The sequence below is a fragment of the Eptatretus burgeri genome, chromosome 10, assembly GCF_056783735.1.
Source record: "Eptatretus burgeri isolate ZD-2024b chromosome 10, Ebu_testis_v1, whole genome shotgun sequence".
Lineage (NCBI taxonomy): Eukaryota > Metazoa > Chordata > Myxini > Myxiniformes > Myxinidae > Eptatretus > Eptatretus burgeri.
In genome coordinates this window covers 81794605-81821848 of record NC_140970.1, presented here as the reverse complement: position 1 = coordinate 81821848, position 27244 = coordinate 81794605, and the positions used below count along the sequence as shown (strand labels likewise).

General features: G+C 42.2%; 1 protein-coding gene across 7 annotated transcripts in view; it reads right to left on the bottom strand.

Moving 5' to 3' along the window:
• The window catches only part of LOC147018977 (plasma membrane calcium-transporting ATPase 3-like), a 330377-nt gene extending 303416 nt beyond the window's left edge, over positions 1–26961 (bottom strand). For 4 of the 7 annotated variants that reach the window (XR_015062602.1, XM_085899108.1, XM_085899114.1 and 1 more), the window contains exon 1: positions 26772–26957. The gene's annotated coding sequence lies outside the window, so the exon portion shown is untranslated. Of the gene's footprint in view, positions 1–22571; positions 22699–26771 lie in introns of all 7 variants that reach the window. The other 3 variants (XM_085899110.1, XM_085899109.1, XM_085899111.1) reach the window with 2 other exon arrangements.
• Between the last annotated feature and the right edge of the window lie 283 nt (positions 26962–27244).

Genomic DNA, 27244 nt, shown 5'->3' with positions numbered 1-27244 from the left:
CATGATTTTTCAGTTGAAATTTGATTTTAGAAGTTTGCCCTCGAGTTGACCTTTGACCTTTTGATCTCAAAAATAGTTGGTTTACCAATTTCAGTAATGTACTATGCGATTGTTGTTTAATTCACAAATTAATCAGATGAAAATTGACAATTTTTCAAATAAAAATGGATGATTTTCAAAGTTGAATCCTGAGTTGACCTTTTGACCTCAAATTCGTTGGTTTCTCAATTCAGTGACGCAATATGCAAATCTTGTTCAAATTTCAAATCAATCGGATGAAAAATGACTTTAGAAATTTGACCTCAAGATGACCTTTGACCTTTAACCTCAAAATCAATAGGCTTTTCAGTTGAGACGACCTCTACAACTTGGTAAAGTTTCATGATGATTGGTGAGGAATTGTGACCTGTAGGCGACAGCCAGACAGACAGACAAAATTGACTCGATTTTGCAAGTAATAAATAAATTTGCCTTCTGGGGGGAGAGTTGCTCACCGATTTGCAGAAAAAATTTTTAGGCCATACAAATAGGCCGCACGCACACACACACACACACACACACACACACACACACACACACACACACACACACACACACACACACACACACACACACACACACACACACACACACACACACACTACAAAGGGAAATTATTTAAGAGATAACAGGGGAGAAATGATGATGGCTTTGGACACATAACAGAAGGAAGGGCCAAGTTATATCTGCTTCAATGCAGCAGTAGATTTTTTTGTTTGTTTGTTATACAGTCACGGCTCGTGGAAGAGCCAGAACAGAATGGATCAGGACGCAACAGAACAAAAGGAACAGCAGAAATAACAGGAAAATGTCGACAGCAGGGCCAAAGAGCAAAAATAAATGGAGACGGATAACAAGGGATGTGCGGAAGGATGAGGGGTAGGGGAGACTGCAGGTGGTGGGTAAGATGGATACAGAACCAAACTGTCAGGAAGGAAAAACTGAAAAGTTGACTTCTTTGTAAAGTCCATTTATATTTATCTTGCACGTTTATCTCAATAGTCATGTTTCTTTTTGGCTGCCACCCAACTTCCCATACATTTTCTCAAAACCCAGGAACCTAACCCCCTTTTTCTCATAGGCACTGGGTTTTTACTTCAACAGTTTTGGATATCGCACCACTTTCAGGACCATAACCCTGGCGAAATTTGAGGGTTTACTCAATTACTGTATTTATTGTCTCTTCGAAACAGCCATTTAGCCATCTTCTTTCTGCTTGCTTTTGGGATGTTGTTTTTGTCCTCTTGGTACCCTCGCTGGAGGAGAGGGTATTGCATTTGGGTACATTTGTTTGTCTGTTTGTTTATCCGCACAGAACTTTTGTGCTTTTCTCCACAACCGTTTGTCAGATTAAGATGAAATTTTAACCACAGGAGCAACTACTCATGTACAATGTTTTATTCATAGGCCACGTGGTGTGGCAGCCACATTGGAAAAACAGAAAAATTTGGACCTCCATCTATGAAACCACACCAAGGGAAAAAAATTGAAATTTGGCACATGGCAAGTACTCCCCATGAGGAATAAATATGATTTTTTGTGACATCATAGGTGCCTTCATCATAACATCATAATGGGATATGTCGAACGCTACGTCTGATCAGCATGAAATTTTTTGAGGGTCATCTTGGAATAAAATGGTCCACAGCAAAAAAAATTAAAAAAGACGACGTCATCGGTCACATGATTTGGCAGCCATATTGTTTTCAAATAAAAAAAATTAAAAAAACTCAAAAATCTTCTCTGAAGTGGCTGAACAGATTGAGACAAAGCTTTACACATATGACCACCTATCCATGAGGAACAAAAGGTTCACACATATGATGTCTTAAGTCACATGGTTTGGCATCCACATTGGATTTACCCTAAAACCCATTAAAAAAAAAAATCTTCTCCAGAATGGCTGGACAGATCGAGGGGAAACTTCACACAAATCTTCCTTCAGTCATAGGAGTACAAGTTTTTCCTAAGGAATAATTGATAGGTCACATATTTTGGCAGCCATATTGGATTGAAGGAAATATTAAATAACGTTTCCTCTGGAACCACTTAATCAATCGACATGAAATTTCACAATTATGATGTAGTAGTGATGGGGAATACACTTTTTAAGTTTCAACTTGATCAGAAGCATGATCTGGCAGACAGAATTATTAAATTTTTGGGATCTGGGTTCTTTTTTATTTTAGGGGTTTTTTTTGAAGAAGGCTCACTTGGCTGTGCCTGGATGAGCTTGAGGGTAGAGTAGTAACTGAAATGTGAATCCTATCCAGGTTACTCCTGATGACTTCATCCTTGTTTTTTGCGTGTTTGGGTTTCTTCTGATGACTCCAATGCAGCACTGTACCTATTTGGTGTTCCATTTGATTTAAATTTAATTTATTTTCATCCCATACTAGATTCAATTGAATAGTCATAAAAAAAATGTCATGGGTCAGGTGTCCAATAAAAGCGGGGTTGCATTAAAGTGGGACGTCTTGGTACATGGTCATAACTGCTGGCAGTGACAGGTGGAAAAAAAATTCGGCTCGGTAATTTAGAACACATGTCAATCTGGCAAACGGCTCAAAAAGCGGGTGTTATTGCACAAATCACTCGCTCAGGGTGACGGAGCACAAACCACTTGCTCTGATTTACACGGCGTGGTAAAAGTGTCCTGGTAAAAGTGTCCGCAGTGAGTGAACGATTCGCTCAGAATGACATAGCACGGTACCGCCATCGACAAAGGGCACTTGGCAAGTGGCTTAAGCACTCATGCAATCACTGCAATTAAATGGTTGATAAGGAACAGTTGGCCAGACTGTCACTGCATATCATAAAAGATCCCTTTAACTTTAAAGCCCTTCTTCACCATACACACAGCAGTTAATGAAATAAAATGACTATCCACAAAAGAGTTGCAGCTTAATGCAGAACATCCCTGGAGACATCGTAATGTTCAATCACCCGTGACAAACATTACAGGAAATTCACCATTTTGCCTGCTTGTCTGTGCGTGTGTCACATGGTACATTGATTCGGGGTCCACGCAAACGTTATCACTTTTTTGTTAAAACGTCCGTTTTGGGCTGGTAGGTTTTATGGTTTTGGAGTTATGGAGGAGATGCACACACAGACTTGACTGACACACACACACACACACACACACACACACACACACACACACACACACACACACACACACACACACACACACACACACACACACACACACACACACACACACACACACACACACACATTAGTTTCGAGAGATGTAGCTCACTCTGTCCCCCTCCACCTCTCACCCCTCTCTCCTCTCCCTCACTCAATTCCCCATCCCTCCTCCTCATTCCATCACCCTCCCTCTCCTAACTCTGTAGCACCCTACCTCCCCCTCTCTCCCCTTCACCCAATCCCCCATCCCTCCTCCTCCCTACCCTTCCCCTTCCTCTCTGCCCCTCTCTCCTGACCATAAATGGTGTTAAAGTGCGTTTTACCTTTTAAAACATCAATATTCACACGATTTTCTTCACGTTTTTTTGCAATCAAGTCTCAAACTATCTTAATCACAATGAAAAGTGAAATTAGATATCAAATTAGACTTAATATCAAGCTAAGTTTCAACTGAAAACTTGAGATCAAGCTCAATATTAAGCGAGCCTGACAAAAGAGGACGATGAAATATCATACCTATACGGAGTATAGAAATAAATGAGCCGGTGGTTTAGAAATTATGGATGGAGTCAGGCGGACTGTCCAACCAGTGAATGGAACTCGCACACATGCACGGATGCATGCACAGCTCCTTTTATAGTATAGACGAGCAAAGTACCCGCCCATGGGCAGATACAGTTATCTGTTGAATGGCGTTGGCCCGTCTCGATCGGATGAAATTGACGTTATCCGGTGACCTTGACCTTGATCCCCTTATGTCCGTTCCCAAGGATCACATATGCCAAGTTTCATCTCATTCTATCCAATGGTTTGGCAGTCTATAAAGGACAAACAAACATGAAAAATGGAAGTTTTAGTCAATTTATGACGTCATAACTCGAAAACCAGAAATCGGAAGTGAATGTCGTCAATCAACTGTCATTTAATTTTGATTATCTGTCGAATGGCGTTGGTCCCGTATCGATCGGATGAAATTGAGAAATTGAAGTTACCCGGTGACCTTGACCCCTTGACCATGAACTTGACCCCCCCCCCCACCCACCCAATGTCCGTTCTCATGTCCCAAGGATCACTCATGCCAAGTTTCATCTCATTCCATCGAACGGTTCGGCCGCCTATAAAGGACGAACAAACAAACAAACAAGCAGTCATAGACTGGTACTTACGAAATCGTCAACTTGACCTCTGACCTTGTCTAATAAAAGCTGTCTCTGGAGAAGGTAGCGACGCAAACCAGAAGTTTCTACGATGATTCTGCACCAAACCATCAAAAATCGAATGTTTTGGATGTTTGACCTCACTGTGACCTTGACCTTTGATCGATTTTGACCAAAATCTAATCAGCACAAGCCATCACCCTCCTGAATCACGTGGTGTAATTTGGCATTGGTAGCTTCTTCTGTTCTCGAGTTATCGTGCCTACAAACAAACAAACAAACAAGCAGTCATAGACTGGTACTTACGAAATCGTCAACTTGACCTCTGACCTTGTCGAATAAAAGCCATCTCTTGAGAAGGTAGCGACTCAAACCAGAAATTTCTGCGATGATTCTGTACCAAACCATCAAAAATCGAATGTTTTGGATGTTTGACCTCACTGTGACCTTGACCTTTGACAGATTTTGACCAAAATCTAATAAGCACCAGCCATCACCCTCCTGAATCACGTGGTGTAATTTGACATTGGTAGGTTCTTCCATTCTCAAGTTATCGTGCCAACAAACAAACAAACAAACAAACAAGCAGTCATGGACTGGTACTTACGAAATCGTCAACTTGATCTCTGACCTTGTCTAATAAAAGCTGTCTCTCGAGAAGGTCGAGACGCAAACCAGAAGTTTCTACGATGATTCTGTTCCAAACCATCAAAAATCGAATGTTTGACCTCACTGTGACCTTGACCGTTGACCGATTTTGACCAAAATCTAATCAGCACTAGCCATCACCCTCCTGAATCACGTGGTGTAATTTGACATTGGTAGCTTCTTCCGTTCTCAAGTTATCGTGCCTACAAACAAACAAGCAGTCATTGACTGGTACTTTCCAAATCGTCAACTTGATCTCTGACCTTGTCTAATAAAAGCTGTCTCTCGAGAAGGTAGAGACGCAAACCAGAAGTTTCTACGATGATTCTGTTCCAAACCATCAAAAATCGAATGTTTGACCTCACTGTGACCTTGACCGTTGACCGATTTTGACCAAAATCTAATCAGCACTAGCCATCACCCTCCTGAATCACGTGGTGTAATCTGACATTGGTAGCTTCTTCCGTTCGAGTTATCTGCACCAAACCATCAAAAAATCGAATATTTGACCTCACTGTGACCTTGACCGTTGACCGATTTTGACCAAAATCAAATCAGCACTAGCCATCACCCTCCTGAATCACGTGGTGTAATCTGACATTGGTAGCTTCTTCCGTTCTCGAGGTATCTGTACGAAACCATCAAAAATCGAATATTTGACCTCACTGTGACCTTGACCTTTGACCGATTTTGACCAAAATCTAATCAGCCCTAGCCACTACCCTCCTGAATCACATGGTGTAATTTGACATTGGTAGCTTCTTCTGTTCTCGAGTTATCGTGCCTACAAACAAACAAAACAAACAAACAGAAACGGAAGGCATCAATATACTTACGAAATCTTTAGATTTCGTAAGTAACAAACAAACAAACAAACAGAAACGGAAGTCATCATTATACTTACGAAATCTTTAGATTTCGTAAGTAATAAGCAGTCATAGACTGATACTTTCGAAATCATCAACTTGGTCTCTGACCTTGTCTAATAAAAGCTGTCTCTAGAGAATGTCGCGACACAAACCAGAGGTTTCTACGATGATTCTGTACCAAACCATCAAAAATTGAATGTTTTGGATGTTTGACCTCACTGTGACCTTGACCTTTGACCGATTGTGACCAAAATCTAATCGGCGCGAGCCACCACCCTCCTGAATCACGTGGTGTAATCTGACATTGGGAGCTTCTTCCATTCGAGGTATCTGTACCAAACCATCAAAAATCGAATATTTGACCTCACTGTGACCTTGACCTTTGACCGATTTTCACCAAAATCTAATCAGCACTAGCCATCACCCTCCTGAATCACGTGGTATAATTTGAGATTGGTAGCTTCTTCCGTTCTCGAGTTATCGTGCCTACAAACAAACAAACAAGCAGTCATAGACTGGTACTTACGAAATCGTCAACTTGACCTCTGACCTTGTCTAATAAAAGCTGTCTCGAGAGAAGGTAGCGACGCAAACGAGAAGTTTCTACGATGATTCTGTACCAAACCATCAAAAATCGAATGTTTTGGATGTTTGACCTCACTGTGACCTTGACCTTTGACCGATTTTGACCAAAATCTAATCAGAACTAGCCATCACCCTCCTGAATCATGTGGTGTAATTTGACATTGGTAGCTTCTTCCGTTTTCGAGTTATCATTTTTTGGATGTTTGACCTCACTGTGACCTTGACCTTTGACCTATTTTGACCAAAGTCTAATCAGCCCGAGCCACCACCCTCCTGAATCACTTGGTGTAATTTGACATTGGAAGCTTCTTCCGTTTGAGTTATCACTTTTTGGATGTTTGACCTCACTGTGACCTTGACCTTTGACCGATCTTGACCAAAATCTAATCAGCACTAGCCATCAGCCTCCTGAATCACGTGGTGTAATTTGACATTGGTGGCTTCTTCCGTTCGAGTTATCTGTACCAAACCATCAAAAATCTAAAACTTGAGCTCACCGTGACCTTGACCTTTGACCGATTTTGACCAAACTCTATTCAACACTAGCCATCACCGTCCTGTATCACGTGGTGTAATTTGACATTGGTAGCTTCTTCCGTTCTCGAGTTATCGTGCCTACAAACAAACAAACAAACAAACAGAAACGGAAGGCATCAATATACTTACGAAATCTTTAGATTCCGTAAGTAACAAGCAGTCATAAACTGGTACTTACGAAATCGTCAACTTGACCTTTGACCTTGTCTAATGAAAGCTGTCTCGAGATAAGGTAGCAACGCAAACCAGAAGTTTCTACGATGATTCTGTACAAAACCATCAAAAATCGAATGTTTTGGATGTTTGACCTCACTGTGACCTTGACCTTTGACCGATTTTGACCAAAATCTAATCAGCGCTAGCCATCACCCTCCTGAATCACGTGGTGTAATTTGACATTGGTAGCTTCTTCCGTTCTCGAGTTATCATTTTTTGGATGTTTGACCTCACTGTGACCTTGACCTTTCACCGATTTTGACCAAAATCTAATCAGCGCTAGCCATCACCCTCCTGAATCACGTGGTGTAATTTGACACTGGTAGCTTCTTCTGTTCTCGAGTTATCGTGCCTACAAACAAACAAGCAGTCATGGACTGGTACTTACGAAATCGTCAACTTGACCTCTGACCTTGTCTAATAAAAGCTGTCTCGAGAGAAGGTAGCGACACAAACCAGAAGTTTCTACGATGATTCTGTATCAAACCATCAAAAATCGTAATGTCAACCGAAGCAAAAATCTCCATTTCTCCACGCAATTATACCTTAACGCAACTCAACGACGCGTCTGCCCGAGCGCACTTGCATCATGGTACGACCCATGACGCGTCGAGTGAAATATTTTTTATACAATCTTAAAACGTCTCCAAAACATCCAATTTTTACCAGAATTTCGACAACCGAGTTTTAAGTGTCCTAAGCGATCGCAAAAACTGAAGACAAAATTAAAATCGAAGTTAAAACGAACTCGTAACGTCGAGCGAAGCAAAAATAATCCATTTCTCCACGTGAATTTACGGAATTATGTTTGACCTCACTGTGACCTTGACCTTTGACCGATTTTGACCAAAATCTAATCAGCACTACCACCACCTTCCTGGATCACGTGGTCCAATTTGACATTGGTAGCTTCTTCCGTTCTCGAGTTATCGTGCCTACAAACAAACAAACAAACAGAAACGGAAGGCATCAATATACTTACGAAATCTTTCGATTTCGTAACAAACAAACAAGCAGTCATAGACTGGTACTTACGAAATCGTAAACTTGACCTCTGACCTTGTCTCATAAAAGCTGTCTCTAGAGAAGATAGTGATGCAAACCAGAAGTTTCTACGATGATTCTGTACCAAACCATCAAAAATCGAATGTTTTGGATGTTTGACCTCACTGTGATATTGACCTTTGACCGATTTTGACCAAAATCTAATTAGCGCGAGCCACCACCCTCCTGAATCACGTGGTGTTATTTAACATTGGTAGCTTCTTCCTTTCTCGAGTTATCATTTTTTGGATGTTTGACCTCACTGTAACCTTGACCTTTGACCGATTTTGACCAAAATCTAATCAGCACAAGCCATCACCCTCCTGAATCATGTGGTGTAATTTGACATTGGTAGCTTCTTCCGTTCCCGAGTTATCGTGCCTACAAACAAACAAACAAACAAACAGAAACGGAAGTCATCAATATACTTACGAAATCTTTAGATTTCGTCAGTATCAAACACACATGCATACAAACATATTCTATTTTTTTAGTATAGTAGAATAGTAGATGAGGCTCATGGAGGAGTTGGAACATAGAACGGATCAAGACGTAACAGAACAAAAGGAACAGCATAAAGAGTGGGGGGAAACAACATGGTTGGGGACAAAATAGAGAGACTTTAAAGATAAGAGATGTGAGAAAGAACAAGGACGAGGGGAGGATATAGTGAGTGGAGAAGATTGATAAAGAAGCAAACTCTCAGGAAGGAAAAACTGGAGATCTGGAGGGAGGTAGGGTTGAGGGGCAGGAGTTAACGGGAAGGGGAAAGATCATGGTTTAGAATTGGGAAGGGGGCGGTGATCTGAGATGGTGGTGAACAGTTGTGTTGAAGAAAGACACTTCAAAGATAAGGGATGTGAGAAAGAAAGAGGACTAGGGGAGGAGAGGCAGTGGACAAGATTGATACAGAAGCAAACACTCAAGAAGAAAAAAAACTGGAAATTTTGGTGGGAAGGGAGGAGGTATTTTAAGTTTAACAGGGTAAAAAAGATCATCGTTTTGAATGGGGGATGATCTGAGATGGTGGCAAACAGTTCTCTTGAAGACCTGGAGGGATGAATGAGTGGGGGTGAGCAGTGATTCTGGATTTTGGGAGTTTCACCAGAACGGGCTTATGTGCAGACCTTGTGCACCCTGCAGAAACCTGTGGAGGACAGAGCATAGAAAGGGAAAAGGGTGCAATTCAAAAAAGGAGATCGTAGAAAACAGACCACCAATCTGACTGCAATGTGAAACCCTTCACCTTAGGTTTCAAAACCTGAACCGTGTGGCAACGGTGGATTTGGATTAAGTTTCCTTCTCCTAGTGGTCATATCACCAAACATTTAAATACGGTACCAATGTTTCATGCATTTTTTGCTGCATAAAAACAATCCACTTGTTCAACACAAAACATAATAAAGTGTATATTAATAGAACCTCTGTCGACTTCAGATTGGTAGTTTTTTTTTTTTTTGCTGTTTTTAAGCTTTGATAATAGTTGAAGATGCTCCCAATGTGTGGAGATATATATATATATATATATATATATATATATATATATATATATATATATATATATATATATATATATATATATATATATATATAGTTTTGACATTTTCAAAGTGTAATTTATTTGATTGGAGGAGAAAGGGGGTCAGGGTTAGATTAGGTGAAGGGGAAATGAGTCATAAATTCAGCTGTCTGTCACATCAAGTAGAAACTAAATTGACCAAGCTTGCTCAAAAATTGCAAACATGCAACAAGAGCATTTGGCGTGTCAATTTACATGAAACAATACCTTGGGAGTGGCACGCATTCCACAGACTATTTTCAACTCAAACATCAAATTATCATGAAACTACAATTGCAGGAGTGGAGAAATAAGCTGCATTGCCTTTCCAGTGGTCCGAGAAAGCCTGGACCATATTCTAAAACAGTAAAACACAATTTAATTATAATACAAGACCTTGACACATGGGAAAATGAAGTAATAGAGGGTAAAAAGGTTATGTACTGGCAGCAGAGCAGCGAGGTAACATATGGGCACAACAAGCAAATTAATGAACAGGAAAAAAAACAAAAAAATAAAACAAAGGAGGGGAAGAAACAGTAAATTGCAAGTAAGAGAGTTAGACGAGGGAGTTATTGGAGGGGGTTTTGGGGTGGAAAACAACATGGGTCGGGATGAGGGAAAACATGAGATGGTGCATCACCTGCGAGAAGTCATGGAGGGGGGGGAGATTTAACTGCCTCAGGAAGGTGTGAGGCAAGTGGGAGACAAGTGGAATAAAATAGAGTGGAGATGGGTGAACATTCAGTGAACCTGAATGTGGAAATTCCACAAGGTTTAGGTCAATGTAGGAACACGTGCTTACTGGAGGGGCTTGGGAGGGTAAAAGGGCTGTGAGAGCAGAGGGATGCTCTCCTGGAGGAGGTGTGGTAAAAACACAAAACCCCCCCCAAATAATTAAAAAGAGGCCCCCATCCTGTCTATGATATGAGAGAAACAGGCCGCATGCTTCAGCCTCATTGTGAGCAATGCCAATTTTGTTGAATTCTACATTCCACAGATGTAATAAAGATTCACCAACCCATCGGGGGACAGCAATAATCGATTGAACTATCTTGACAAGGCCATGAAGGCCAGTAGTTCAAATATCAATAAATTACTTCAATGAAGAACGATGCCAAAGTTGCTAGCTTAGGAAGCCAGGTTTGTTTAATAATCATCTCAGGAGTTGACAGCTGATGGAAAGGTCGAGAAAGAAGATACCGAACCTCTTCTATTGGTTTTGAAAATACAAGTGGGCTTATTTGACAATCCTTCGGAAGTGATAGGATGACAGAGATTTTCCAGAATTGAAGAACTTATTGCATTTATCAGACCAGCATCTCATAAATTCCAGAACAGCAGAAAGTGATATAGCTACCCTCTCACTGTCAGTAGGATGGGGATACTGTACAATAATGTGGATTCATCTGGAAAAAAGGAAGAGACCGTTTTCCACAGCATCACAGAAATGTTGTTTATAATGAGGAATAAAATGGATCCAAGACTGCCTTGGGACACTCCAGCCTCCATTGGGAGAGGAGAATATTCCATTGATGGCAAAGCATTGAAACTGAGTGAGTGGAGGAAGTCAGAAAGCCAGGTTATGAAGGTGGCCTTGTATGCTACATTCAGCCAGCTTGGCAGCAGAGCAGGATGTCAGACTACATCATTTGTGGAACTGAGCTTCATTTTGCTCTTCCTTACCAGACTTTGTTCCATACCACAATCCATTTTTCTTGCTCACTTTGGGCATTTTATAGATGTTGAAAGGTTAAGATATATAATGACCTAAAAGTTTGATATTATGTCAGTACATGTTAAAACTTCTTTATATATATATAACTGAAAATTACTATTTGCTCAATTAGACCATTTCCGACCATAATTGATGGTTCTCCACCATACTTTCCAAGTCGGCAATTAGCAGTGAAGGCTACAATTAACAACTCATTATGCAGGTTGTATTCCAAATCTTTTGATCAACAGGCTGTTCTACTGTTGAGAGAACCCAAAACAATTAGTGCCTTCTTTTGCAGCTCACTGATCACAATGCTATCCATGACCTTTCATTGCTACATTTCTGGAACACCTGACACTTTTCCATGCTAAAGTGAAGGGAAGACAGCTGCTGAATCATGCCAAATCCACAGCATGAGAGTAACCCTATGCCAGAAAACCAACAAGACAGGTGACATGCAAGCACTTTAATAACCTCCCCACCTAGCACCATGCCCCACCCTCCCCCTCAAACCAAGTTCTCATTAATCACAGATATATCCTCATGTTCACTCTTCTTTGAACACAGTGGATTAACTGTGACAAGGGTTTGATGAAAAATGAAAACACTTTGCTTACCCACTTTTTAAAAAAGCCCAAAAGGAGCAGAGTTTGGCTGCTTCAAACCCAACATCAAAAGTCATAACCTCAACTTTAGGATTTCAAAAATAATCACGAGATCTATGCTCAAAGTTTCCGACCGACACAGAATGAGAGCAAACTTGTAAGACAAACAGGTTCTTCCGATAAAAAATGCAACAATGCATTGCATTCAAGAGAATTTACTGTTAACAATCATAATATATATACACATAAACATTAATATCCGAAAAATCTGAAACTTCATAAACAAGCATGTGCATGCACACAATTTACGAACATCAGCTTTGAGTCTGGGAGTCAGTGATTCAAAACCCAGCCATGTCATACCAAAGACAAAAAAAATGGTACATGCTGCTTTCTTGCTTGATGATCAGCATTAAAAACAAGGACAAATGTGTCCAAGAGCCACATCCTAAAGGCAATAACAACTTCCGATATTTCGTCACGTGCCTTGATGGAGCCAATCGCGAGACCTGTCATGGAGGCTCCTGTTCATGACGAGAAAATCGTGTATTTACGAAATTACAACACATTAAATGGAATAATCTTTAAATAGTAACGTGAACTTTTCGAAACTTTAAAGCAAATGTCCGAATATATTTAAAAGTTGATGATAGACACTCTCAAAACGCACCCTCAATGCGAGGATGTATACAGGTGTTTAGTAATTGAGGAGATCCGGATCCTGTATATAAAAGAGCCGAGTCCTAAAGGTTTTGTCTTCACTAGAAGAACAAGAACAAGAACAAGAACAAGAACAAGAACAAGAACAAGAACAAGAACAAGGAGCTCTCTTAGAGCCAGCGTTCACTACGTGAGACACGGCTAAAAAAAAGGATTGAGCATGGGCAAACAATGCCATGAAGGCTATGGCAAACCCTCCAGTATAGCCCTTGCCAATAAACTGCTTCAGCAGCACGAACTCTGTAAAGTGTATGGTAGATCAACATCAAAATATATAAATCAATGAACAAGTCCTCAATCCAATGAGAGCTGGATTTTTGTGCCAAATAAACAAAAATATTCTACCTACTCTGCAAATTAATAATAATAATAATAATAATAATAATAATAATAATAATAATAATACAGTGCTGGGATTCCCAACTCGCATTAGTTTTATCTCAAATTATTATCCATTGTGAGCTCTCATTTGTGATACCAGGTTACTTAATGTCAAGATATAATCTCTTACTACTGCTTAGCATTTCAAAAATGATCGATAATTAATCATTGGAAAAACATGTCTAATTAAAATTATATTTATACTATGGGGGAACTTAGTATTGTGACGTCCACGGGACTTGAACAGTCCCGCCAACGTAGAATGAGCCGAAACGATGGAGGCGGTTTATTTATTTATAACCCAAACATGGTGGTTCTAATCGCTCTACCGCAAACGGGACGAGGAAGGTGGCACGAGTCACTTTTCACTGAGTTGATGATGTTTATTTGTTTTTATTATTACCAGAAATAACAAGACTCGGCAAGAAGAGGGATCCGGGGCGATTCGACGGGATGGTGTGGGATCGGGCGTGGGGAAAAACACAGACAATTCCAATGAATATACAGTTCTCAATCCCTCTAAGGCGCCAAGCACACACACACACACACACACACACACACACACACACACACACACACACACACACACACACACACACACACACACACACACACACACACACACACACAGACACAGACACAGACACACAAACACAAACACACAGACACACAAACACACAGACACACAAACACACACACAAAACGTAGCTATTTCTGGTGGTCAGGCTGGACCGTGGTGTGGACGCAACTGTCCCTGGATCGGTGTCGGACGAGCTGGCCTTGCTCTCGTCAGGGGGACAGGAGAAACCGTGGTGCTGTCGACCTCCTGGTCTTGGCCCAAGTCCGCTCACAGCCGCCAGGGAACCAGTTCTGGCGCCAAGTTGCGAGCAGGAGAGGGAGGCAGGTCCGCCCGCCGTTCGACCCCGTACTCCGAGTCAGCAGAACCCCAGAGCCAACCAAGGTGAGGCACGAGGCTCAGCAAGGCTCCAAGACACGATCAAGAACACGATCGAATCAGCACAACAACAAGGATGCTCCCCGCGCAACAGCCTCTCCACCAAAAAAACACGATCTTTTTGGTTGTAATCTTCTTCCTCTTCCTTTTCGACCCCGAACAGAACCTTTTTATCCTTGGTCCTCGTCACTTCCAATCGAGCAGTTTATTGGCCCACCGCCATCGCCTTCCGCCAATCGTGATCACGGGGCGGAGCCATCCGCTGCACTGTCCTGGGACGTCACGGCCAGTCTCCAGAGAATACCAAAAAGGGGTTTACGCAGACACACTTACCCTATCCCGTGTCCCTATCTAATTACGTGACAATTATCATTTCCCCCCTTGAAGAAATGAACATTTACTAGACAACTTATCACCACTGAATTGCTACTTATTACATCGAGATCCTGGTAAACTCGAACAGCATGGCATACCTAATTAAACATCCTAATTACCCTTTGAATGCATACCCCCCCTCAAACGTAACAGTATTTTGAGTAACTTTAAATCCATGTCACAATTCACCATGGCATGTTGTGCAATGCCATGTGAGGAAAATAAGCTGCAGAAAGCGAGTTCTCTTTCAAAGTAAGACCAATGGCAGCAGGGGTGGGGTTTTCACAATGAACGAGGCAGTTGTATTTTGAGTTTGCAATTACTGCAGCAAACTGTCCAACAGTTAAATTAGATTGGGTAAAAAAAAAAAAAAATTAATTCAATCTGGTTGAGTGGGGAATTTTTTTTTTTTTTCTGGGAGGGGGGGAACAAAAAGAGCAATCCTATTAAATTACATTGGATAAGGAAATGATCAAGCATTCATATGAACAATAAAATGGATCAGTTTCAATTGAGTTTTTGTATGACCAAGGATGAAACTATAATTTGGGCTCCATTATGTGGTTGGAGTGAAAAAAGAGGAAGGGAGGGGAAAAAAAAAGTCAATGCACGATTCCTGAATAACAATCAGTAGGATTCCTATCGGCTGCACTAATCTGTGAAGAGAGCTTTATACTCCAGAACTAATTCAGCTTTGTATGATAAGAGCATTGTGTTTAAAGGCAGAAATATAGTCTCATGGAGGAGCTCAATGACAGAGGCCAGGGCAGCAGGGGTTCACAGACTGATTAGAGCATAAAAGTGGAAACGGAGACAAGGACATAACACGTGGCAAAAAGGTTAAAATAAATAGTCCAATCAATCGATGACATAAAATCCGAGAACCTCAAACAAATTGCAAAATAAATTATTTGACCAGTGTTACAATCACAAATGAGTGGTACATAATTACAGTGTTCCTCAGGTATCTTTCCTATTTTGAATAAATAAATAAAAAGAAAACTAATTGATGTGCAAGCATGCAGCTTGCAGCATCTTATAGCCCAACTCAAATAATATTTGTTTGCACAGTTTTCCTTCCAATGCCTCTCCAGTGTGCAGAGTAACCCCAAAAATAGTTACGACTGGCGAAAAATGTCCAGAAAATGCGCGACTTGTGGACATGTGGCGAACATGGACTGAAAGTGAATATCGGACATTCTGAGAGCCATGAATGCTGCACACCTGTATGTCTTCCGACACGTCAAAAAAAATAACGAGTTGGGATATCGGATGGTGTAAACTGCGTGCTTGTATGTCTATTAGGATTTTTAATATTCATATTCAAAATGGGAAGCATAATTGAAGAACACTATCAAAAATCTAGAAACTGCAGCTGTTAGATCATGATTAGTTTTACTCCGAAGGGGATGCAAGATGATCGCAACGCATGTGTGTGTGCATCTATGTGTGCATGTATGTTATATTTTCACTTTAAAAATGGTTCTCTGCAACTACTTATCCAATCAATGTGAAACTTTAAACATATGAGGAAATCCCCATTGAGAATATTTTATTGCAAACTCTGGCTCAGGTCACATGGTATGGCAACCATGGTGGATTAAAGGAAAAAAATTTGGACATCATTTTCTCCAAAACCGCTCAACTGAAGAAGTCGAAACTTCGTATGTGTCATCAACTCCCCATGGGGTATATATAGGGTGATAACGATGACATCAGAGAAGTGGTATGCCAAACATAAATGGTTGAATTTAAATTCGTATCCGAAAAAAATCTGAAACTTCATATATACGATATATGATCTGATGTGAGTGAAGAATTAAATTTATGACATTCACAACCCATGCCAAGAAACTATGTGACATGACAGGGTGCATGGATGGTACGGGTATATGGGCCATGACAGCAGTGTGTTCAATTAATGATAGCATTTTTCTTCAGAATGAATGCACGAGGAAAGACCTTTAACGTACACCAAATAATGCTGTCAGACGGGACGCCCAGTTTAAGGTCCATCCAAGGGGCGGCACACACATTGATGAATCGCCCTTCCTGCGAAACATGGGGATAACAGTTTCAGCTGGGCCAACATTAAAACCCAGGCTAGATGGCTGAGAGGAGTGTGCACACCTCAGCCATCCTGCTAACCCCTCTAGATTCAGTCATTACACTTACCAGAGTGGCTTCAGCATTGTCAACTCAAAGTCCTGAATTAAGACACACTTAACGTCCTCTTCTGACTGTCAGATCATGTCATCTCATCTCAAACTAATTTCTGAATGCAGTATTTATACTCATGAAGGTCACATTGAACCACAGAAGATGCATGAGAACAGCTGACAGCCTCCACATCCAATTGAACACTGTAAACCATGTTTCTTGCAGGTACAACGTTTGGTGTCACAGTCTGATTTACAGTTGCACCTGATAACCTTGAGTAGTGAGTGTAGATAGGATGAAGCTTGTCCTTGGCAGTGACTCAACCCTATTCCTGTGGGATCAAATCCTCACCATGAGCAATCCACTGCTGCATTTGCAGAAATATATACACAAACTGTGGTAGCTAGCTGGTACAGAAGATAGAGTTAAGATATGAACCTCGACAAAAGTAGTGCAAGTCATGACTTCATGCCAAAATTTTCTGCACCTCAAAAGATTCATAAATCTGATCCAAACCTTTAAACCAGAAGTGCAGATCAACAAGTGCTTCTTTTCCTGCTCTGACAACTTCTTCCTTTGTTGCCTTTCTCGTAAACACTTCAGCTTGGCATCACTGAAATTAGGATCACTTGTAAGTTTCTTCAGTGCCATACCCTTGCCAATTCCAAACAGCGAAGATGTGGTATCACTTCCTGTTATGATGTGAAAAAATGGAAGCAAGCGAGAGATTCCGGGCCGAGTTTCTGCTTTATCCAATATATGTTCCATACTCTCTTTTCTTTTATAAGCAATGCATCATTTTGACTCAGATTTGAAGAAAATGTAATTGGAGCTGAGATTTGCATGGTAGCACAAGAGCACAAGATGATCTAGCCTCTCCTACTAATACAGTCAAACCTTTTGTTGCAGATTATATTGCAGTTTGAAAAATGAGCAGGTCTGCATCACCAGTCAGCGCATAATGTCTTGCATCCCTTTTATTCCATATATTTTCACCGAGCATATGGATGAACCGGATTGTTTGGGGTGTTGGCCAGAAACAGCTCCTTTCTCAAGTTGAGATGCATATGCTCTAACTCTAACTTCTGATCCAGCTGCTCTACAATTAAGTCTCAGGAATGCTGTATCATTTGTGGATGAGCCCACTGAGTATCCATCAAACACAACTACAGGGTTGGTGTACTTCTTAGTGATACACTCCACATATATTGCAGACCCTTGCAGACCCTCGCTAACCCTCCCCCCCCCCGCTCCCATCCCACCCCACTCCAAGCCCTTCTTCCAATTTTCCAGTTTTTCCCTCCTGTATCCCTCTTCTCCTTTCCTGCCCCCCCCCCCAACTCCCCAATTCCTTCCCACACCCATTCTTTGTCCAGGTCTCCCTCAATCTTCAACTTTGTCAGTGTCCCACCACCCCACACACACCCCTCTTTCTGTTGTTCCTTTTGGCCTGTTGTGTCCTGGTGCATTCAGTGTATTCGCTCCTCCATGAGCCTCAACTGTGACTACAAAAAAGAAAGAAAAAGATTTCTTTTTTGCGATTTAAACTGGATCCATGTGGCCATGATATGTGCTGCAATAGAAAACCACCATTAAACAAATGCTGTGCCCTCCTCTTCTAATGGCATCAGTCTGTGTGTGCCTGTCATGTTTTCGAATAAAATAAAAAAAATGTACCATTGGAAAGTTAATAATCGATGTACTTGTTTGGAAAGGTAATAATCAATTGACTGGGAACAAAAATTAGCTTCCGTTTAAACATAAAGATGTCCATTTTAAAAGCCTATGTATATGTATACTTTTTTATACACTGTCGAGGCTCGTAGGAAAGCGAGCACACAGAAGATACTGTACAACAAGGGGAGCAGAAGACAAGAGAGGCAGGAGAGGGAAGGAAAAAACAGCGTGGAACAGAGACATGATGAGATCTGTGGAAAGGGAGAGGAATGGGGTGGGGTACACAGTGTAAACAAGATGGACACGACAGGGACTTTCAGGAAGGAGAGCAGGAAATTTGAAGGAGGTTGGTTTGGGGTGGATTAGCGGGGGTAGAAAAGATTGTGGTTTTGGATGGGAGAAGATAAGACGGTGGTGAACAACTGTTGTGAAGACCTGGATTGAAGAGAGTTTGGGAGTTTGTTCCAAAGGTGGTGGGGGGGGGGGAGAAGAATGAAAGAGTGAAGGTGAGCAGCGATTCTTGATGTTGGTCGTTTTACAGAAGGGGATTCCTGGCGGACCTTGAGCGCCATCTGGAAATATCTGGGGGGCAAGCCTCAGACAGAGCAAGGGGGAACGAGGCCGGAGAGGAGACAGTAGAAGACAGAAAGACCACTGACCTGCCTGCGGTGAGAGTGAGAGATCCAACGACAGCCTCATCATGGGAGATTTGAGGTAAGGGAGGGGATGACGATGAAACATCCACAAGAAACAGACTTAACTAGATGCCACCAGGATTTGGAAGAGGGAGACAGGTTTGAAAGTTCAGACTTGAGGTTAGAAAGATGTTTTCTGGCTCTCCTGAGGGTAGACACACACTTGTTCCGAGCTTTGTGGAAGGAACTGAGATTGCCTTCAGTTGGATTTGCCTTCCATGAGGTGAAGGCAAGTTGTTTCAGGCCAACTGCCTCGCCACAAGCTTCACTGTACCATGGGCTGGAAGAAGGGTACAACAAGAGAGCAAGTTTCTTTGAAAGAATTCCCAGGACGAGTTGATGTCAGAGAAAGTAGAGATGAGAGACCAGTCTGGAAGTTTGATGGCTGCTTGAAGTCCCTGCTAGTTGGCCTGAGTGAAATGCCAGACTCGACGGCACTGAGGGGGTTCTCTAATAACAGCCAGAAAAATGTCTACTTTGACAAGCATGTGGTCAGATGAACTGATTGGAGCAGAGGAAGAACAGATATTTTCAGATAAATTGGTCAAAATCAGATCCCGAAGAGACGGAGTACCATTGGGTTGAGATCTGGATCGGGAAGTTGACAGATTGTGTCAGTCCCAATGAGTCACAAAAGTATTTTGCTGAAGAGCCATGGCAGGTTTGAGAGGTACCCACACCCACCCAACTGACATGATGACAATTGAAGTCACCACCACATATGAGGAAGAGAGAATTGGGATGAGAAGATAGAAGTTTGTCCATGTTTTTGGAGAGCGAGATGCAAATCGAGTCATCAGTGTTTGGTAGACGGTACAACACGTATAATAAACATGAGGTGGGAGTGGAGGGGAAGCCGTAGCCAGAGGTATTCCTGGGCGTGTGGGCAGTGCATGGTGAGTGAGGAATAGAGTCTTTGATGAAGAGAGCAACTCCACCACCAGGACGAGTCTCAGGTGTCATACCAGAGGAGGGATTAACCAGGGAGAGTTATGAGGGAGTCAGAGACGTCTTGAAGGAGGAAAGCTTCTGTTAAGCAGATTATGTCTGGTTTGTCAGCGGCAACCTGTGTGGAAAGATCTGTCAGGTTTGAGCAAAGGCCCCAAATGTCTGAGGTGCACACTGTTAAGGAAGAAGGAGGGGAGAAGGTTTTGGATGCATAGGAGGGGGAAGGTAGGATGAGGGAAGAGGAGGCAGGTAAGGAGAGTTGTTGAAAGAGTGGGAGATTGCAGAAGAGTGAGGGGAGAGGGCCGGATAAGGAGGAGAAAAGGCTCCGGGGTGATGGTTGAGGGACAGTGGGGAGTAATAAGAGAGGGGAAGAGGGCAGTTGAAGATTGGAGGAGGTGGAGTGATGAGATGGAAGAGAGAGAGTGATGGAAAGAGGCAGCTTTGTGGATGTGAGGGGGGGAAACTTTGGGAAAGGGGAATGAGGGAGAAGATTGGAGGGAGAAGGTTGAGAGGGGAGAGCTGAGGGAAAAGAGTGAGGGGGAGTTTTTGAGAAAGATGGGAGGGAAGCTTGGAGGGGCAGAGAGCGTGAAGGTTGCTTTGAGAGGGAGGGGAGACGATGATCAGGCACGGCCTAGGTGCAGGAGTGCGATGCGATGGGAGAGGTGGGGAAAGGTGAAGGATGAGAATTGGTAGAAGTATGGTGAAGAAGGGAGCGGGCAGTGGGTGGTACAAGATTTAAGGGGTTGGGAAGAGAGGGAGGTGTGTTGAGAAGAAGGAAGGAGCATGTTTGTGGTCATGAGGAGTGTACTGATTGAGAGAGTGAGATATCTGTTTGGTTAGAATGGAGCCCACAGATGTTAGAACACCACACACTTTGGGACAACAGAGGAGGAGCTGATACTGAAGCAGAAGACAATGAAGAGGTGCCAAGAGCACCACACAATAGGATGAGAGGCAAGATGGGAGGGGTAAGGAGAGGGGATAACAGGTGAGGTGTTCGGAGGTGGTAGATTTAAGTAGGTGGGGTGAATTGTCACTGAAGTTGGGAAAAAAAGGATGATTGATGGAACACGAACATGCATTGTAAGTTGATATTTTGAAAATTTTGAAGTCAGAGATGCGATTAAAGACATTACATGAGGGATGCAATAAAGGAGAATAAAGAGAATGTAGAAAAGAAACGTGGCAACTGTGGGACTTTTTAGACATGGGGTGAAGGAAAGGTCAAATTGAAAACAGCCTTTTGAAGAAGAAAAAAAAAAAAGTAGTGAATTATGATACAATACCGAGAACCACATGTGTGAAAGAGGAAGTTGTAACATTTTAAGAGACCGTTTTTTATTTTATTTTTGATTAAGATTACGTAAGATTAGGAAAAGGAAGGTTTGAAGAAAAATCATGTTGGTGTTTGGTGAATTTGGATCGGCAAATACAGAAGGAAGCTGGTAGTTCGACAAAAGTTACAGGAAGAGGAAGAGGGGGTCAAGAAACATGGTTTGGAGAGGTGTAACATGAGAGGTTAAAAGAACAAATATATATTTTTTCTTTTTTAAGATGAGGTAAAGGAAAGGTTGAAGAAAAAAAATAATGAAGGTGTATGCTGAATGTGGGTCCGCAAAAGTTGAAGATGGTAGATCGGCAGGAGGAGGAGGAAGAAGAGTCAGTACAGGAAGTCATGTTGTTACATCGGGTATAAGAAGGGAAAAGTTTTTTTGGTGTTGTATTTTTTTCTATTTTAAGAAGTGAAAGAGGGTATAGTTGAGAGGGATAGGAGGGTGGAGGGAAAAGTGGAGAAAATAAAAACTGATGGTAATAAGGAGAAAATATAATAAACACAACCGCGCATACAAATGGAAAGGAGTGGCCTCAAGGAAACCCGATAGATCTGAAAAGACGACGAAAACTCAACAATCAGCACAATACCGAACTAGAATCACACAGAACACACAGAGATAACAAAATGACAGTAAAACGTGACAAAAACTACCGGAAAACTTATCTTTGAGAAAGTCGGCAGAAACCTTGAAGAGGAACCGCCACCGGAAGGAAGGTTAAGCCTGGTCAGAATATTTCTGGCATTGGATAAGAACCATCAGAGAAGAAATATCAGAGGAAAAAGAAGAAGTCGCACCCTATGGACATTTCCCTTCACCATCGTCTATATGTCGGTGGTCTCTCTGTCTTATTCCACCTAATTTTTTTGGACTTGCACCATCTGCCCTCTCCACACCCCCAGGTATCTGTAGGACACACATGGTCCACCAGCAAAACTGCCCAAGTCCAGAACTACTGCTCACATCCACTCATTTATTCCTCTTTTTTTCCACACCTGTAGAACCACCTTTCACACACTATCCAACTCATTCTTCCCTGCAGGTCTTCAGGACAGCTGTTCACCACAATCTTCTCATTCCCCATCCAAAAATCATGATCTTTTCTACACCTGTTAAACCACCCACCAACCCTCATCCCTCCCAAAATTTAGCTTATGTATCCATATGGTCCACCCTTACCCCTCATCATTACCTGCATCACTTGTTTGTCCATCTCCGCCTACTTTCTCCCTCTGCCCTGCTGTTTGGCGGTTCCCCTTTCTTCTGCTGTTCTCTTTATGTTGTGTCCTGATTTGGTGTGTGATAGCTCTTCCACAAGCCTAGAGCATGAAAAAAATTACAAAAAAGAAGATGCAGCAGTATTAGGAGCTTAATTCAATGGCTCCAATAGTAACATTTTAAATTATCCTACGATAACAGGAAGCATTTTGAAACTATTAAAATATATAAAAAGTACATGAATGGACGACACAAACAATAATTACAGCAACCATAATTACATGAAATAAAACATCCTTTTTCAAGTGTTTTACTTCATCTTGCATCCTCGATTGAGACACGCAAAGACATGCAATACAAAGCCTGGTGTTAGCTTCCTGGTTAGGGTGGCTGCATTAGGATCTTAGGGTCCTAAGTTTGAGCCCCGTTGGCTGCCAAATTAACACCAGGTGTGGTTGACAACCTGTCATCCTAAAGTCGGTGAAATGAGTACCAGTGTACTGGTAGAGGGGTACAACAGCATCAGCAGCACAGCCACGCTTGCAAGAAATTATAGCTACCCTGGCAGCCAAGGTGCCATAGGCAAGAACAGAACAGGACGTATGTAATGTTTAAGTGCAACATGCTGTGTTTTGATTAAACCCGTCAGCAGAACACGTAGGCACGCCTAATATGATAGAATCTGAGGATGTCATCAATAGTCCATTATCTGCTGTAATGATATGTTGGAACAAGTTGAGAGTCAACCTGTACTGAGTCCCCATCTATCATCATCATTGTCTTGGTACTGACAGTCACTGCCTGGTTTGCTTTCTTAAATGTTGGGTTCAGTATATTTTGAGAATACATTTCCTTCATGACTGAGACCCACTCCTTTGGACATATCAACATTTACACTTGTATCTGCTGTCACTTCAGTTGCTGCGTTTCATAGGACTGGATTCTCTGAAAACAGATTTATATTTTGGAGGAAAAACATGAATGTTGATTTTGTTGATTTTCTTAATTGCTTGGGCATCTTCTTTAAAATTATGCTGGTCACTTGTGTCGAACTCAGCATCAGTAAACTGCCGCATGGCATTGTTGTTATTGATGTCTGCAAAAGCTGGTCTAGCAAATAACCAGAGGTCGTTGGGATTATGACATTCCATGTCTTGTTGTCAAACCACCTGTTAGTTTAACGCTTATCCTCAATAACAAGATCCGGAGACAACCCAGCCAAAAAGCATTCACTTCCCCAAAGTACAAGGTGTACAGCTTCAAAGCACGTGCACTCATCTAGATGTTCTTTCTCAACAATTTGCATAAGTTGCAAGTAGATGTAACCCGACTTTAAATGGAAGTTGTGTCCTGAGGCAGTGGGGAAAAAAAAGCAAGATATATTTCAAAGATTGGAGATGTACATCAAAATTTCCTGCATATTGTGAATTCATGAACTTGTGGAGTACCGAGTACATCTATCATCTCCATGTACTGAAGCCAAAGAGAGTGCAAAGATGTGTGCCTGCTTTTCTCTCAAGTGTTTTGTTGATTTTGTCAAGAATATACTCTTCACAGACCAGCTCAACAGAAATGTCATCACTCAGGAATTTTTCATAGAGCAGAGTCATTTCTGACAAGTCATCTGAAGTTATGTCGTTAGATTCTTAAAAACTTCCATCACCTTCAGTGAACGTATCTTGTGGATTGCATGCTCCTTGAGGTAGTTTGGGGCCCGTCTTGAGCAGCATCCAACACAGTATTGCTTGCTTATTGAGCTTCATTACTATCCAATGTAGAAGTGTTCTCTGTTCCAACATTTTTTGTTTCCCTCAAATCCTGGAATTCTGAACACCTTTGTTAACAACATAGCATTGAAGGCTGTGTCTACCAGGAAGCATCAGCTGACAGCCCCTGATACAAACTTCCCAGTCAGCATGTATCCTACTGCATTTGAAGCATATCCAGTTTCAAGGAGTTCATGGATGCCTGAATAATCCACAAGGTGGCTGATGGATCCCAGAAAGCTCATCTCTATGTAGATACCTCAGTCTCAACACGATTGACTTCAGGTCACCGTTTGTTGGTTCACTGAAGATAATTGTCAGGATTTCCCAAAAAAGTGGCTGGTCAAAAGTGAGAACTGCCTCTGATCCAACATTGTAGGCAGATGTAACTTCTCACAAGTGAGCATTGACATGTAGATGTACTGAGGTTGGGAGAAATTAATATCAATCTTGCCAAATGCAATTAGGTCCTCAGATGTTATCCAGATATCCCTTGAACTGGCCTCTGACTTTTTATCATATTGACACCATCAACATAAAGTTATTGTCAAGATCAGTGCGAAGAGTTACTTCCCTTTCGAACAATGGTATCCCATATGTGGCAAAATATTCCAGAATTATGTATATAAAATTTAAAGATTTTAGGCCATTTTATTTATTTATTTTTTCCACCTTCTGCAACCCAGACTTTTCTTGACTTTTGATGTAATATTTACGCAATACCCCTCTGCATGGTACATAAATTGTTTTGCGATGTATTTGAGGTTAAAGCATAATATATGGACTGGAATAAAAATAGGGATGGTGAAGAGCAGAGGGGGTGGCGATGGAAAGCACTCTGAAACAACCGAAGGTTGGGTCATAAGAAAACAGACGCAGGAAGTCGTTCCGTAGATGAGAGTCTAAGAGGGATGAAATAATGGATAGGAGCATTCTGCTTAAAATTGGAGAAGGTAACCGAGTGTGGGATGCTGCAAAAATGTGTGTGACCAAGGTGGATTGGGTGAAGATGGAGGGACAAAAAGGGTGGGAGGAGTGAGAAACTGTTCACCAAACTGCCAAGGATGGGCAAGAAGCAGACCTTGGGACTCAGCCGCCTGGCTCCCACTGAGATATGCCAGGAACAAAGAGCCGAAGATTCAAGTGCCTCAAGGGGAGCAGCATGGGAAGCAGCTGCAGCAGCTCAGAGTGAGAACCCATACTCCATGATACTTCAGTTGACAGCCTTAAACACTGTAATCAATTCTGAACAACTTGGATCAACTTGGTTGTGAGAATACCAAACCATCAGACAAACCAATGTCAGTTTGGCAATGTCTATCTGAGCAGGGGTGGAGGGGAGGAGGTTGAACGGGCACTGGGGCAGGGATGGTGGAGTGTGAGGGTGAAGGCCTACTCCAGAAGCCAGTTTGGCAATGTCCAACAGGTACTGGGAGTGTAGATGTGAGGAGGGGAGGGGGGAGGTGGAGAAGAGTGCAACTGTGGGGGAGGGGGAGGGGATGTGGAGTGTGTGGGGGTTGGAGGGTGTCGGGAGGAGTGTGGGAGTTGGTGAGTGTGGGGTGGAGGTACATGGAGAGGAGTGTGGGGGAGAGGGGAGGTGGAGAGGACTCATCTCCACATCCCACAGCCCCCACCTACCATCCCATCAAACAGAACAAGGATTTGAGACCCACCAGTACAATGGTACACGGATTACAAAGACACGAGCAGATGATGAACAAATAACAACACTGCAAATTAAATTTGAACCTGGGTTCCTGACAGAGTGACGAACGGTGAAATTGCTCAGATGGGAACACCAACACCCAAATGTGAATGTGTGATCACATTCATCGTGTACGTACTGTGAAGAAAAAAAAAAATCCGATTGCAACTCAAAGACAAAACAATGCTGTATTGTGATGACGTTAGAAGGTTCATGCCCCAAATTGACGCCTTCAAACTATGATATTTCAAAGTCCATGTATTTATTTAAACAGATCGAGTTGCCCAAGCGAATGAGCATACATCGAATTTCACGCGAACACGACGATAACATTTGGTTCCACCTTCACCTCGTACCTCAAGTACCTCAAGTATTACCGGACATCAAACTTTACCCGCGCTCGGCGAGTCCATAAATAGGGGGTCAGCGAGTGTACGGAAAGAGGCTCGGGGTGTGAGGAGGGAGATCACATGATCTTTATTTTTCACTCATCAATGAAAAAAAAAAAATACTCTCGCATCGTAATTCGTGAAGAAAACGAAACGCGACGACGACGACGAACGAACGAACAGAAGGGATAGAACGCTCACGGTTCACGGCTCGACAGACTTCAGTGGGAAGCGCCTGACATAGTCATCGTGCAACGCCCAGTCCAGTCAGTCAGTCAGTCAGTCAGTCACGGAACGTGATCCCAAGTACTCACCCAAGGCAGCAAGACGCTCGCGTGGTGTCCGTACGCTGCAGACAATCAGGCAGCTTGGCAGCGCAACCGTACGATCACCTTGATGGAAGAGACGAAAAAACGAAACCCTGAACCTCGGCCGGCTCGACGAGAGCCAGCAGTGCGCTGACAGGAACGCCTCAACGCGCATGCGCACAGCGTCAATCGTTCATTGGACGTGCGCGAGGGGATCGAGTCAAAGCCAGATGACCAATTATAATAATCACAGCAATAATCCTTATTATCGGCTTCATTCATACATCGTCCTCCGCTGGATACTGACACCCCTCGAGAAGAGAACGTCGTGAGTCATTTTTTTTTTTTTAAGTGTAGTTTTTTTAAAGTTTTTTTAAAGTTTTTTAAAGTAGATCATTTTTAAAGTGAATCAGAGAATGCTGAAATGCTTTCAAAACAGGGTGAAACTCTCGTTAGAGTATGATCTACACTAATATGGA